General features: G+C 35.8%; 1 protein-coding gene across 1 annotated transcript in view; it reads left to right on the top strand.

Annotated features, from left to right (window-relative positions):
* Positions 1-15,972, top strand: part of Faf1 (Fas associated factor 1) — a 347,836-nt gene that overhangs the window by 177,894 nt on the left and 153,970 nt on the right. The window lies entirely within an intron of this gene.

The raw sequence follows: 15,972 nt of genomic DNA, 5'->3' as shown, positions 1-15,972 counted from the left end.
GCTGAACTCCAGATTTATTGAAGGACCCTGTCTTAAAGGAGTAAGGAAGGGGGTGATAGAATAAGACACACATCCTCTTCTGTCCTCTACATGGGCACATAAAATACATAGTTTCCTCTAAAAAAAAAATTGAGACTCTACATTTAAAAAATAGCTACTATATCTATATCCAGGGAATTGGTGGCCAGGGATATAATTTGGTGGTAACATCTGCCTACCATGCATGAAACCAGTGTTTACTTACCTGGTATCAACAAAGCAAAACAAAGTAAAGCCCACAAAACTTTTTGTTAAATTATACTTTCAGAAAAACACAATGAAATTTATGAATGTTTAAGTTGATGAAATTTCATGAATATTCCCATATAACCAACATTATGGTTAAGAAAGAATTTCTTCATTCCAGAAGCCCCATTCATGTATGCTTTTTCAAAGAGATAGAACTACAGAGTATCGTGCCTGGTTTTGAACATTAGTAAATGGAATCTTATAGTATACTATTTGGTTAGTCCATACCTCCTTAACTCCTTCCTTTTTGTTTAGCTTTTCATTTGTGAAATAGATCTGTATTCTAATATATATGTCATCTGTTGTCATGCTATATAACATTGTATTTAGATATTATATAACATTTATCTAGTCTCTTGATGGGGAAGAGGGACAGCCATTTTGGTAGTTACCATTTCTGCAATGTTTGGCATACTTGTAGCAGCTTTTAACTCTTTTGAAAGCTCCTTCTTGAATTACTCTTCCTTTCATTCACAGCTTACCACACCTTCCTGCTTTATCATCTCTATATAGATATCCTACAGAACATTAAATTCAAAATAATAGAATTGAATTCAACATAATAAAAATTGAATTCATGTACTACTTGGCCATATCTAGACCTCATCTGAAGCTCCCTGGTTTCATAAATGACACCACCATTCATCCTAATTCTGTACATTGAAAGTTATCTTTAATGCATGTCTAAATTCCCATAATGCTTGACTCCTACATGGTCTTCCAGTTTTGTCCATTTCCACTGTTTTTTCCTATTACACACTACTAACTGATTATTGAATCTGGATTTTTTTTTCAGATGTCTCCAAACTAAACTTTCATGTCATTCTTGCTTCCTTTCAGTTAGTTCTTTATACAACATGAGAATACTATTTTTAAAAAAGATAAAGCCCTACCCAATCTATCTCCTTACTTGAATCATCTCTAGTAAAGGCAAAATTCCTTAACTTGTTGTCTATGTCTTGCATTCTCTGATTCTTGTTTTAGGTCATTGTGCTATTTATTGCCTCTTGTTCTCTATTCTCTGTCATCTCCATTTTGGGAGGCTATTTCTTCAAATTTCATCATTCCTGAGCCTTTCATTCTTCCCCATAATATCTACTATGTAATTTGCATTAATTCTTCCAACTCAGCTATTTTTTCATTGAAATTATTGTTTCATTGTTTTTTAACACAGTTGTGATTTTATATGTGATTATTTCCTATTCTTTATTAGAGTGCATCCCTCACATGTGCTGTAAATAAAACCCAGAGTTCTGTGCATGTTAAGCAATTACCTGTACAGTTTAATTGTATAGCTCCAGCCTTAAAGTTTTTTTTTGAAATGATATCACTGTGGTACTCAGACTGTCCCTTAGATAGTAGGGACTTAAATAACTTTAATGAATAAATCTCCACAAACTGATTTCCCATTTTTAAAACTAGTTAATACACATTTCAAATAATCTAATACTTATGGGAATGTGCTTCAGAATGTAACATACCATGAAAATGAAGAAAATTTTCATAACTATTCCAAAGAGGTAGACTCTTGCTAATGAAGATTATACATCTCTAAATTTTGCTTTGATCTCAGAATGATGCAAACAGATGCTCAGAGTATTTTGGCTTCATTTCTAACCCTTTCAGTCTCTTGATCTGACTCCCTTGTAGTTCTTTTATTTCTTCTATAGTTGCAGCTGTCATCATTTCCTCCTGTTTTCATGTCTCCCTTTCTTGCTTTGCTCACTCTGTGTATCAGTTTTTGTGGAATATGAAATATTTTTGTTAAATGCATTAATAACATTAATCACCTGCTTCAAATCATTAATGTTTCTCTACTGCCTACAGTATAAGCACCTAAACTCCTACAGAGCTCTGAAGTTCAGAGGTACATAACTAGAACATTGTAAAGTTGTATCTCCATTAGAAATCCATTTCCAGCTTGTCTTCCAAAAAGCCTCTTGTAGACTTAGCCTTTGTTTCAGTTATACCAGCCCATTGCTGTGTGTCCTTTCATTAGTGAGGAATTTTTAAATCTAATCCAAAATTCCTGAAAAACTCAAACTACAAAATGGCATGTTATTCTCCAAATGCCACAATTGCAATGAATGAATATAATCCAGCAGAGCCCTCCCATGCTGTCCATTTGGCATTGCTGCTTCAAGTTTAATAAATGTATTGAGTTATTTGGTGCTTGAAGTTCTGAAGAGGTGAAACTCAATAAAAGTAAGGCTGCATAAAGTTGGGAGCTGGTAAAAACAGCATCAGATACTAAAAGAATGTGATATGGTCATAATATAGAAGAAGGGACCCAATGTACCAAGGCAGTATTTGATGATGGAGACAGCTAGACCTTCAAGCAAGATTTGTGGGATGAGAGTAGAGTCTAGAAGAAACTCCAAGTTGCCTGACTCTTGTGCACAATTGTGCCCACAACTGTTCCCCATGAGCACAGTTACACAATCAACTTATCAGTGTTCCCTTAGGACATCCCATTTGAGTAGAAATTAGCTCACTGTCATTTGCTACTCAGTTTTCTATGCCATGTAATCTTTCTTAAGCCCCATGGAACTAACTTTGGTGAATGCTTCTTGATTTCATAAAACTAAAAGATGTTTTATCCAGCTTGACCCATGACTGACCATGTGGCTATTGCTTTGTGTTGTTTACAGTAATGCATGGTAAGTGCCCCCCAAACAAATTGCGTAAAAACTTATTGTTAGGAAATTGGAAAAAGTCCAATTTGGATAATGTCAGTTTAGCTGAGGAAGAGTTCATATGGCACTATTTAGGAGATTTTTGGATTATGTGATGGTAATTGTTGTGTTTGAGCGTATCGAATGACAAAATGTGGAAAAGGACAAAACGGTACTTTGAACCACAGAAACTCATGGAGCCCCTCTATAATTTATGACCAAGTCTTCTCAGTCCTCTGGACTTTGGTTTCCTTAGTAGACAAGTGAATTGTATTAGAGAATATGCTTTTGCTAGGCATGGTGGCACACACCTTTAATCCCAGGCCTTAGGAGACAGAGGTAGACAGATACCTTTGAGTTCTAGGCAGTCTGGTCTACATAGTGAGTTACAGGCCAGACAGGACTATGTAGGGAAAACCCGCCCAAATTAATTAATTAATTTTTAAAAGGAAAGAAAAATGTTTAACATAATGTAGTTAATGTTTAAAAATTAACTACAACTTAAATGTGTTAAAGTAACTTCAGATTTGCTAATTTGCTAAATCTATGTTTCCTTATCTGTCACATAGGATATATTAACTTTAGGATTAAATGAGGTAATAAATAGAAATTGCCTAACTATATAAATACAAAATTTTCTTTCATATGGGTGAAAGGATATAGATTAGGGAATCAGAACCATTTGAATTAAAATTAAATTCAGGTCTGCTATGAACAAACATTCAGAACTTGTGTTTTCTTGCCTTGAAGATGGAAGTAGTAATACCTCAGAGCTCTTCTATTAACAAAGAGTGAGAGAATGAATTTTAAATGTATAGCAAAGAGTAGATGTCTTTGTAAATGTTGAATCCAAAGTTTCCCCTAATTCTAAAATTAAGTGATTCTCTACAATATTAATGTATGCATTTTCAGTAAGTGAAGTAGAATAGTTAAAATTAAAACAGATTTCAATTAATTAAATATTCCAGAATGTCAACAGCAATATCATCTTTTAACAAAATAAAGCTTACAGTAATGTTGAAATCATCTTTTAGTTATTTATAAATTTCAGTCCATTTTCGAAGGAAGGTATGTAGCATTGTTACTACATGTTGCTAAAAGTAGTGTCACCTATCAGGGAACTTGTCCCTGAGAAGACCCATTTATTGCTTATAGCTCTTCATCTAGGGGTGGGGTCTGTTGATATGTCAGCTGGTGTTGTCATTTTGCAAGACTTTAGATGATCATATTTTTGAGATATCATGAGTACAGCTTTTCTGTCATATATAGAAGATAACTATCTCACAGCTTAATCCTCTGGTTGTTACAATTCCCCCCACCCCTAGCAATGTTCCCTGAGCCTTAAGTATAGGGGCTGTGTTGTAGATGTATCGGTTGGTATTGGGCACCATACTGTCAATTGTTCTCTGCATTTTGACCGTTCGGAATTTCTGTAATTAGATACAGTTAGAAATTATACTGGTCAGCAGTAGTGTGATTTATTTTAGGGTTTATGACTTACCAGCCATGGGTACTTACTAAGTTTATATAAATTACCTCCTCCTATATAGTGGGCCTTAAATCCAAGTAGACAGCTGTTGGTTACCAGCAAGATAAAAGTGCCACTATTGTACCCTTATGGACATCTTGACATTCTGGCTATTTGTTGTCGTTTTTCGGTAGGTCTGTTGATTGCTTTTCTTCCTTTGAGCTTGTATAGCACCTCTGATCACTATGAGAGCTAGACCTCAGGGAGGAGTCTTCCAGGTCAGTTGCAGTTCAATTCCTCCAAGTCCTGTGTCTGAAGTGTGTGGATTCTTCAGCCTAAGTTCTTATCTTCAAGTTCTGAGAGGCAAAAAAGGGCAGTGACATTGCCTATATTATTTTGGGAGTTTCTTCGCTTCCCTGGCCAATGACTCAAGGAGAGATTTACCATGTCCAGTGATGGGGTTTTTTATTAGATAGTCTATGACTCTTGGGGAAAGCATTATTACTTCATTTAAACTGTATGCATTTTTTGTTAGCTATGTTATTCACCCTTATAAACTTGTGAGTCATGCCTAATAAAATCAAGTTGAAATAACATTTGAATTATGCTAATTTCCATGAAGTCCACAAAGATAAACTGTCTTAGAATATAAAGATATTAAATAGTAACACTAAATATAAAACTACTAGTACACCTTTATCAGCAATTGAAATGTTTAAATAACATTTATTTTGAATTTGAGTAGTTTATGTTGGTTTAATTTATTGACATGCTGTCTCCTTTGCACTTAGACCTAGTTAGTTATTTGAACTTCTATAATAGTTTTTAGTATTTCTCTCACATAAAATGCTTTCTAGGCTTTGAATCATATAACTAGGTAAGCTATATATTTCTTTTAAAATTAGAAGTTTTTTTCTATTTTATCTTGGCAAGAAAAGTGGACAGACTTACTATATTAGTAAGTTGTACAAAGCAACCTGTTTAACCTGCAGTTTCTAAAAATGCTGTCTTTAAGGGCCTTAGAATCTGGTATCTGAGCATAGATATAACCAGCCTTATGGCTCTTTTAAACTAACAAGCACGCACGCACGCACGCACGCACGCACGCACGCACGCACGCACGCACACCCATGCTAAGGTTTAAACCTTGGAGCCTTGTGCATGCTAAGCAAGCACTCTACCATGAGGTATACCCTTGCCCCCATGTCTTAGAAATCAGAAATTTTAGAGGTTTACAAACAAGGGTTAGGTGTAAGCAGAAGGAAAAACAGTTACTTGGCTAAAATGGGCTATGAAGGATTAATTAGGAAGGTGAAGTTAGTTTTTCTCATTTCTAGCTAGTACCCGCTTTTGTTGGTATTTCTAATTTGGTGTAGTTAATCCAAACTCTGTTTTTCCTAAAAGGAAAAACCAGGAATAGAGACCTAGCAGAACTCTGTCCATATGTTTAGTCAGAGTTATTAGCATAAATGCCTGAATTTTGCCAAGGAATTAGATACTGCTGAAAAAATATCGAGAGCTCCTATATTTGCTATCCAAAGATTTCCACAGTGTTTGAGGGGTAAATGGCATCTACTGTTGACTAGACATGTGCCAGATAGCTGGCTGGTACTCTTCATGAATATAAAGCAGGCTTAAGTTGTATCTTTGAATGTATGAAAGGTTCTGTTTTTATGATGAGCTGAAATGACCATGGATTAATACAGTAGCTCTCTTAACATTATGAGGCTCTTCCATTAATACAACGTCTTTGTCAAAAAATTGAAGAACCAACTTGAGGTGAAAGCATCTCTAAAATTGATGATTTGGTTAAATTCCCTGTGAATATATTATGATTATAGAATAAGGCAAAGGTATCCTTGACTCATAATCAAGATTTCCTATGTTGATTTTTTAAGTTTTTGTTTGTAAATGAGTATAAATGCTAGAAAATGAAATTTTTCTTTTAAAAAAATCCTACACTTCTGGTATACCTTTCATGTATATAATGGTATTAAAAATTTGTCAAACTGTTAAGATGCTGAAATTCTCCATCAATCTTGCCATATCAAGATTGCCATAAAGCATTTCATTACCAGTAGGCATGATTTTCTGCAAACGATTTCTTTTACTGAATTTCCAGCTCAGTGTTAATATTTTCTCTTTGGCTTTTCATGCATATATAGTTTTTAGAATCTGTTACGAAGCCAGACTCCATTAATTCTGGCTGGCATCCTCCAGCCTCTGTGTGGGGGGTGGATAGGTGGGTGATGAATATTGAATTCCTTTTACCTTTGAGCATGTAATAGACAATGGACCTTGGACATTTGTGGATAAAATTGTACACATTGTAGCAGATACAAATCTGTTCACAGTTATTTTACTAGTGCATATTAGCATTAGTTATGATGTATACACATATTCCAGAATTTTGGATCATCATCTAAATAGCAGCAAATAATGATGTATGTTGAGCATAGCCTTTATCATTCTGTGTTTTCTTGACTTCAAATTGAAGAAAAAATGGAATAAAAGACTATTTTATTTATTTTTTAAATCCCCTATCAGCAGAAAGTAATTAACTGAAGATCCACAATTAGCCTCACAGCAGTCCATATGAACCACCTCCTCCATCCTAGGTCTTTCCAGACCTCGTGTAATTCTGAGAATATTTTGCATTTGAAACAGAGGCTTATAATAACTAGCCTGAAATATATTTAAGAATGTAGGTGTTTTCTTTTAGCTTAATGACTACTCTCCAATAATAACTTTCTATTTTGCAAGGGGTTTAAAAACATAGAAGAATGCTCGTTTCCTCTCTGGAGAGTATAAAACTGTGCCTTTCCCTTGATAAGCTTAGATGTAGCTGCTTTGCTTTGGCTGGAAATTTCATTATTGATTTTAAGTCTCTTGCTACAAATGAATTAACAAAATTAACCACATATTAAAGTAGAGATGATGAAAATTTTAAAAAGTCAGTCATTACCACTGCTGAATAGTGAAATGTTATTGCTGACTCTGCCTTAAGTGTGTGTGTGTGTGTGTGTGTGTGTGTGTGTGTGTGTGTTTGCCCATGGGTTTACATATAGAAACTAGAGGTTCACATCTGAATGTTGTTCTCACTCACTTTTCCAATTTGTTTTGAGACAAGGTCTCTCACTGAACTTGGAGCTCACTATTTCATTTAGCCTGGCCGATGAGCCCCTGGGATTTGCTTGTCTTCCCTCCCAGCACCTCACTTATCTGTGTGGGCCAACAAGTCTATGTATTTTAGGTAGGTGCTGGGGATCTGGGGGTTTTCAAGATTGCACAGCAGGCATTTTAACCACTGAGTCAGCCCCTTTTTACCTTTTTGCTTTGGTTTTCTTTAGAAGGAAATGTTTTCAGTTGTATAGCATTCTTGCATAATTCGAATGCTGCAAAAAGCTAACCCTGGGAACCTACTCTGTGACTCTGGATGTTTTTATGCAACCTGCTTTTGTAGGTTTAAATTACATTTTGTGACACTGTTTTTGTGGTTGAATTAGAAACTTTTTTTTTTTTTTTTTACATTAAACCTGTGATAAGTAATTGTCACAGTTAGCGCGCTGGTACAATGCTAATTTGAAGTGACATGTCCATACTGGCCCTCAGTAACATGAAGAAGCCTAACAGGTGTGAGGGGTGTGGCTTCCCATGGGTTCTGTTGAACTTCTAACCAGAGAAAAATAGCAGAAAAAGTGAAATGAACCTTGACTAAAGCTGTCAGCAGTAATTATCTCAGCGACACTTTGTGGGGAGATAGAATAAGCACTGCTGCTTTTAGAACCTGAGCACACTGTGTCCAGATAGAGTTCTCTCCCCCAGTTAACAGAGTGTGCGAATACCTTTCAAGAGGTGTTTGTCCACAGAACGTAATTAAGAATTACAATGTCATTATAAAGTATACATTTTTAGATCTTTATGCACTTTAAATTTTAACACATGGTTTATTTTTATTATTTGCAGTAAGTTTTGATGACAACTTTTTTTCATACTTTCTATTTTGTTACCCATTATGATATGAAATCTCTGAGAAAGGATACTTGCATAATCAGAAAAATACTTTCAAGTTCGGTTTGCAGTTAAAGAAATGTTCCATGTGTTAGAGTGGTCTTTATGAAACAGGAAAATGTATATGATAAACAAATAACCTTAGGTCATCATGTGAGTGCTGTTGCATTTGAATTGATTAGGAACCAGCAGAAAATAAATTAATCTTTTTCAGTTTGTTCTCCATGCACAATTCAGTGATAGTTTATTTTATGGTGTATTTTTAAAGTATAATTTATTCAACAAAATAATTCATATGACAATGTTTTCTTTGAGAAGTATGTAGAAGTCAAAATGAGATTTTTCTTTACAAATTTTCTGCCTATAGAAACTATTTTTTTTAAATAATATTTTTAATAGAAGTTGTCCCTGTCCTCAGCCATACCACCCTGGATGTCCCCTATCTCTTCTGATCCTGGAAGTTAAGCAGTGTTGGCCCTTGGATGAGAGAAATTACTCCCTTTATTTCTTTCATTTTTTTAATGCCTTTAAATACAATTCTGTATTTCTAGTAATCAAATGAGACCTAGAGATCTAACTTTTTTCATCATAATTTAGCTTTATCATCTTCCATAGGTACCTAGGATAGCTTGTATTGCATATGAAAATGACACCATTCAGGAAAAGCTAGGAATCCACTTATTGTGAGTCCACTCTGGCATTTACTAGCTTTGTGATCTTGGAAGATTCTGAGTCTCATTTTCTTGCCTGTGGAATGGTAGTGTGTCCAACCATGCCATGTTCATTATTACCAAGCAGTGAAAATGAGGATTGGTATAGTAAAATAAAAAAGAGCTAGCATTGCATAAACATTGTTAAAATCTCTACCCTAGTAAACCATTAAGCAGAAACTATTCAGCTTCAGCTATATCTCCATTACTTAGCTGAGTTCGTAGCACAATGTGCTAACTCATTTAACATAGTTAAGCAGATGAATAATAATATTTTCATCTACTTAAAACAAGCTTAATATGTAGTATAGGTAGGTTAGTAGATAGACAGGCATATAGACGTGTTGGCAGACAGATTGGTCGAACTATTTTTTAAACCTCACAGCAGTTTTATGACTTACAGATTAAGAAAATAGGAGACTTGTCCAGAGTCACATAGTTATTAGCAGACACAAGATTTCAAATTCTAGCAGTATAGCTTTGAAGTCCACATTCATAATCACTCTGCTTTAACTCCTTCCAAGGAAGCATATGACATCTGCTTACCAAAGAAATTGCCTTATGTTGACACATATTTCCCATGACTTCCTTGTTACAGTTAAACGTGATTTGGAAGACATGGAGAAGAATTGATGGTTAAACTCCTCATAATTTGGTTTGACACTCTCTTCCATTGCAGTCACCAAAGCAGTAATGCTGTCTCTCCTAAGGGGGTACCTCTTCTCCAGTGACAGAATTGTCATACAAGTCTGTTGCCTCAGAAGATCTAGAGACTTGATTTACGCCTCTATTTTAGCTCCTTGATCCACTCACGTAAAACCTTGGCCTCTGACATTGCCCCTGCCTCCATCTACTCAGCTCCCATCTATGATAATAGTCCTCTCCTTAGGAACTAATTGAATAAAAGGTGCTTATTTTTGAGAGATCTGTCCAGATATCACAGGCTGAGGTCACTACCAAATGATACTATGTACTTTAAAATGCAGGGCAAGTTGTGGTTGTTTAAGAGTATTAGTGTGAGTTTTGAAGTACATTCACTTCCATCTTTTCAAATGCCTCTCACATATCAATAAACTAGACAATAAGTAACATTTTGTTACCTATCGTATAATAGATAATAAACTAGATAATAGGTAACACTTTGTTACCTAAAGTGAGGGACACTCAGGTAAGAATAATAGAGTGGCAAAGCCTAGGGATAGGTCAGCACAAGGGACTCTTGGATCAGTGTGTAAACAAGCCCAAGTAGACTGTAAAAAGTGGTAGGTAGTAATGACTGAAAAGAGGATCCAGGTTATTGTCTTGAACACCAAACCAGGGCATTGGGGGGTGCTGTTTAGGACAAGAGAAAAAACTTAAAGTTATCTAGTTCCGTTTTATTTTCCCTACTTTCTTTTTAAGAAAACAAAACAAACAAAAAATTAAGAGCTTTTTTTAGATTTGGGAATGTAACTCAGATACAGTGATCTACCACATAGTGTTCTTTCCCTGTATTAATCCATGAGTGTTTTAAACATAGAATCCTATTACAGGCAGCTTTAATGGTGGCATCAGGGCAGGTAGGTGTGTGTGTGTGTGTGTGTGTGTGTGTGTGCGCGCGCGCGCGCGCTTCTACCACAAAGCCGTATTCCCAGCCCAAGCAGACTCTACTTTTACTTTTTAAACCCCCCCTCCCCTGTGTGTGTACACATACGTACATATGTACGTATGTGTACGTGCCAGCACATGCGTGGAGGCTATAGGGCCACAGTCAGTGTCAGTGAAGAGTCTATGTAAGTCAGTTCTCTCCTTTCACAAAGTGGGTTCCAGAGATTGAACTCAGATTGTGGGTTGTGGTGGCAAGTGCCTTTACCTGCTGAGCCATTTTTCAAGCTCCAGGATCAACTTTTGGATAATGCTTTGTAACATAAACCTTTTAAAATGTTGTTATTAAGCAGGTAGTGAATGATATTAGAGATGGGCTCTTAGAAGTACTCAGAGCTACAATATATTTAAACAAACACTGTCCATCGGGTAGCACTTATAATAATGTTATGAAAGAGGAAATAAACCTTTAAATAATTTAAACTTTCTTTGTTCACTTAGGAAAAACTATTTAATGAACATTGGTTAACATACTTTGAATATCTTCGATGTAGAAAAGATTAGTATATTAATGGGTGCTTTATGTATGTTTCAAAACACATGCTAATTAGGTAGGCTAAATATAATTACATAAGCTTGTGTAAAAACACTTAAATGATACTAACGTTGTCTCTTAGGGTTAGACTATTAAAGGAAGAAACAGTTAGGCCTTGTAACTGAAAACACATAAGATAACCCTGCTGTCTCAAGAAGTTGAGCCAAAGACAAAATGTGCATGCATGTGTGCAAGAGCGATAGCTAGCTAGCTAGATAGCTAGCTAGATAGCTAGCTAGATAGACAGACAGACAGACAGACAGACAGACAGACAGACAGATAGATAGATAGATAGATAGATAGATAGATAGATAGATAGATAGATAGATAGATAGAGGTATGTACTATGCTAGGTAGGCCTTTATTTTTTCAGTTATCTTTTCATTGCTGTCCACAGAGATTATTCTCATTTCTCAGATGAGCAAACTGAGATCTCATGAGATCAAAACAGCTTCCCCAGGAAATAGCATTAATATCAAAACCAGATTATCTGTAGACTGTTTTGATGTGTAGTAAGAATGTAGGTGTTGATTGAATAACTAAATCATAGACTTTAAGTAACCATATGGTTAATACATATTCATCAACTAGCTTTAAATGATTAAGTAATATGGAGAGTCAAGAAAAATCTGCATACATTCCAGATCTCTTTTTCCCCCTTACCAATCTTTAGATTAGAAGCCATATATTTAAAAGAGTTATTCCTCTCTTCTGCCCTCCACCAGAGGGTGCTCAGAAGCAATAAAATGACAAAAGCAGCTGTGACAAGCATTTAGAAACAAAGAGGCCTTTTCATTCACAACTGGATTAGTGGCCTTTCTGTAAAAAAAGTAGAGGTAGAATTCTCCATTCAGCTCAAGTGGCTTCTGTGATTTACAGCTCCTCATCAATAACAACTTACCCACTTTGCTGAAGTTGATACTTTCTACAGGTAACACTGACTGTTCTCTCTAAGCAAATGTGGAGAGAGATGCTGCCACTGGATAGTCAGGATGATCTGCTATTAGGGCTGCAGTTTTTATTGTATAATTTAATGTTCATAGCAAGTACTCTGATATTCTGAAGTGATTCAGCACTTCTAAAGTACTCAACTAAATCAGTAAATAGCAAAGTCCCAAAATACTGTGGTGTCATATTTACTAATAAGAGTGCTATTTGGAAATGTTGTAATTCTGTTCTTCATGTCCCTGTGGTGTAATCTGGTTTTGGGAACTTAAACAGATTTTAAATGGCAAAATTTAAAAGTCTTTTTGTGTTGGTCAACCTGTTCTGGTAATCAAAAACTACAAATTATGTTGGACCAGGATAGAGAATTCTAAAAGTAGGCAATTGTAATGTGAAAAAAGGAACACCAGAGGAGTTGGCTTACTTTTAAAAAAATTGCCATTTTTTAAAAACTTTAAATATTTATTTGTATTTTGCATCCAGTTAGTAGAAGAGTTTACATTAGGCTCCAAGAAAACATGTTTATTACAAGAAAAGACTCAGGTAGAGGGCTTTACCATATGTAGATGATTCCTTCTTGTAAATGAGAGGCTTAGCTGGACCTTCCTGGGGAGGGAATGTCCTCTCATTTTGGAATCTTTTGTGATATGTAGAACAGCCAGTAGACACCTGGGAGTGGGCATACTGATAGCTTCTCTCTGAAAAGTGTCATTTTGGGGGTTGTAATGGGGCCAAGGATGCTTGGTAGGGAAAAATAAGGCTGCTTGACTTGATTTAGCTAAGGCTTCAATATCTATGATCAGCATATGATGAATTCTAAGGATCTTTCAATGCTAATAATAACTGATGGATCTAGAGTAAAGACTTCTAGCAGCCATTCTTGTTTCTTCCAACTGATTCCTTATTTGGTGTCAGCATATGAGATTATGTTCATATCAAACATCTCAAGACTTGTTACTGTTGCTGTTTATTTCATTAAGTCTTACCAACTTGCTGGATCAATTGAGGACTCTAACACAGCAAAGTCTGGTGACAATTTTTAAAGCTATTTTCACAGGGGTTTTGTAGATAATTGATCTTGACATGCACATCTCTTTTAATATTCCATTGGTTCCAGGACATTATTAGTAATTTCCTTTTTAACAGTGTGCTTTATTAAGAGGTGACTACACTGCTATTTAACCCTGCTACAAGAGTGTGGCAATGGGCTAGCCCAGACAAGTAGATGTGCATGCACTTGGTAACTAGCATTCTTAATAAGCTTGCTTCAACTTGATGCAAATTAAAGCTCTGATTTTTCTAGCACACAAGTGACTTAAATGAAAAAAAGCAAAAAAGCTTTGGTTTGTGAATAAAAATAAATAAGCTTTTTGATTTGTTGGCAGTAAATGAAATTTCAGACTCATGACTAAGTTTGGCTTATATTGCTTCAATGATTTGTCTGGCCAAACAGTGCACTCAAAAAAAATTTTTTTTTCCTCTCTCTTGTTTTTGGAGACAAGCTTTCTCTGTGTAGCCCCAGCCATCCTGGAACTGGCTATGTCTGTGCTACCATTGTCAGGCTGCAGTTGAAAAAAAGTTTAATGCATTATTTTTTAAAAAGATTTATTTATTTATTATATTAACAGTGTTATTTATTATGTGTACAGTGTTCTGCCTGCATGTGTGCCTGCAGGCCAGAGGAGTACACCAGATCTCATTATAGATGGTTATGAGCCACCATGTGGTTGCTGGGAATTGAACTCAGGACCTCTGGAAGAGCAGCCAGTGCTCTTAACCGCTGAGCCATCTCTCCATCCCTGCACTCAAAATTTTTAAGAGTTACCAGTTAGTCATCTTCAGGACTTCTTGTATTTAAATGGCTTGTTTTAGAACAGAGAAGTTGTAGACAGTTTCATAGCCTTTGGAGACCAGTCCAGTCCAGTTCAACTTTGATAAATTGCTGTCTCTTGAAACTTGGTTTGTGATCTATGTAGCCATAGTCCTAAATTTGAAGAGTTGTGTATGTTCAGTGAAGAAGCACTTGCTACGAAGTACCTGATAAATGAAGGTCAGTGGGTATGGTTATTTTAATTAAGCCAAAGAAAATTGTTACTGTCTATTAGATCATAAGACAGTCTATAGTAAGACACTATAGTTGTTTGAATTTATACTTCTTAACTGGCTATGAGATACAACTGTCCTATGCTAATTTTATCTTCCCATGCAGTGACCTGTATGGTCCTGAGCAAGATTTTTCATTTATGTAAGGCTCAGTTAGTAGTCACATCTTTAGAATGGTGATTATTCTGAGTATAGAAACACACACCATCTGTAATCCCAGCAATTGAGAGGCTGAGTTAGGAGAACCTTGATTTTGGAGCCAGCCTGGGCTACACAGGGGAACCTAATCTTAAAAACAAGAAAGGTAATGTTTTAATTCCTTAATACCTAGCCTGATTTGTTGCCAGAATGTAAGACAAATGGCCTCTGGCCCAATTCCTGATAAAGTCCAGCTCCCCTATTAGTTCTTATGAGTGAAGCTCCACTATGAATTTCTCTTGGCATTTGGCCTTCTGAATTCCCAACAAAATGGGACATTAAGGTCTGCTTAACAGCATTTTAGGACTTCTCTAGCTTGAAGTTCTAAATGCTTGTTGAGAACCAAATAAGTTCATAATAGTAACAACTGTAGTCTTCATCCAGTTTTTATAATAGTTGCTTTTATGGCTGTGAGCAAATAATTGACAAAGACAACTTAAGGAGGGTTTATTTTGACTCATAGCTAACAGAATACTTATCATGACAACAAAAGTGAGAAAGGTGGCCTCACTCCACAGGAAGCAAAGAGATGAGTGTTGGTCATCTGAGTGCTTTCTTTTTATTTAGCCTGGCAATACAGCCCACAGAATTGTGCTACCCACATTCACTGTGGGTCCTCCCACCTGAACTGGAAGTTTGTCTCTTAAATGACTCAAGGTCCTATAAAGTTGATAATCACTACAAGTTGACCATCATACTACATTTTAAGAAAATATATTTATTTATAAAATTTGAAATATATATTATCTTAATTAAATATTTAGCTCTAAAATGTTAACCTCAGCCAGGTGGTGGTGGTGGTGCAGGCCTTTAATCCTAGCACTTGGGAGGCAGAGGCAGGCAGACCTTTGAGTTCAAGGCCAGCCTGGTCTCCAGAGTGAGTCCTCAGCACAGCCAGGACTACACAGAGAAACTCTGTCTCAAGAAAAACGTAAAAAAGTTAATCTCAGTGCTAAATGCTCATTGATACAACTAAAGGTCTTGAGAGTCTTTGATCATTGTCTATAAAAGAGAACAAAAAGTTGTTAATTGCTGAACTATGTAATATGTAAAAATGCCATTTTACAAATAAAATCACAGTTATTCAAAAGTACTGCAAAGTCACAAAAGCACTTTTTTGGGTCGAATTTTGGAATCTTCCTGATGTTCCTCTTACATAGTTATGAAAGCATACAGTGTTTCCTTCATAAACATACTGACAGGAAATATTCTTTCATAAACATACTGATAGGAAATATTCAGATACTAGAAAGGACACCACCATGTCCTGAGAACTGAAGCAAGGCAAATTTAAAAAAAACAAAAAACAAAACCACTAAGCTGTTCACAGAGAAGTTTCAAGACAGGATAGCATTCAGGCTGTGTACTGGCTGGTTACCACTTAGTGTCCTTATT

This window comes from Peromyscus californicus, unplaced genomic scaffold (assembly GCF_007827085.1).
Source record: "Peromyscus californicus insignis strain IS unplaced genomic scaffold, ASM782708v3 Scaffold_5__1_contigs__length_169319896, whole genome shotgun sequence".
In the NCBI taxonomy this organism is placed as follows: domain Eukaryota; kingdom Metazoa; phylum Chordata; class Mammalia; order Rodentia; family Cricetidae; genus Peromyscus; species Peromyscus californicus.
Note: the sequence above shows the minus strand (reverse complement) of the source record. Positions and strands in the feature narration are given on the sequence as shown.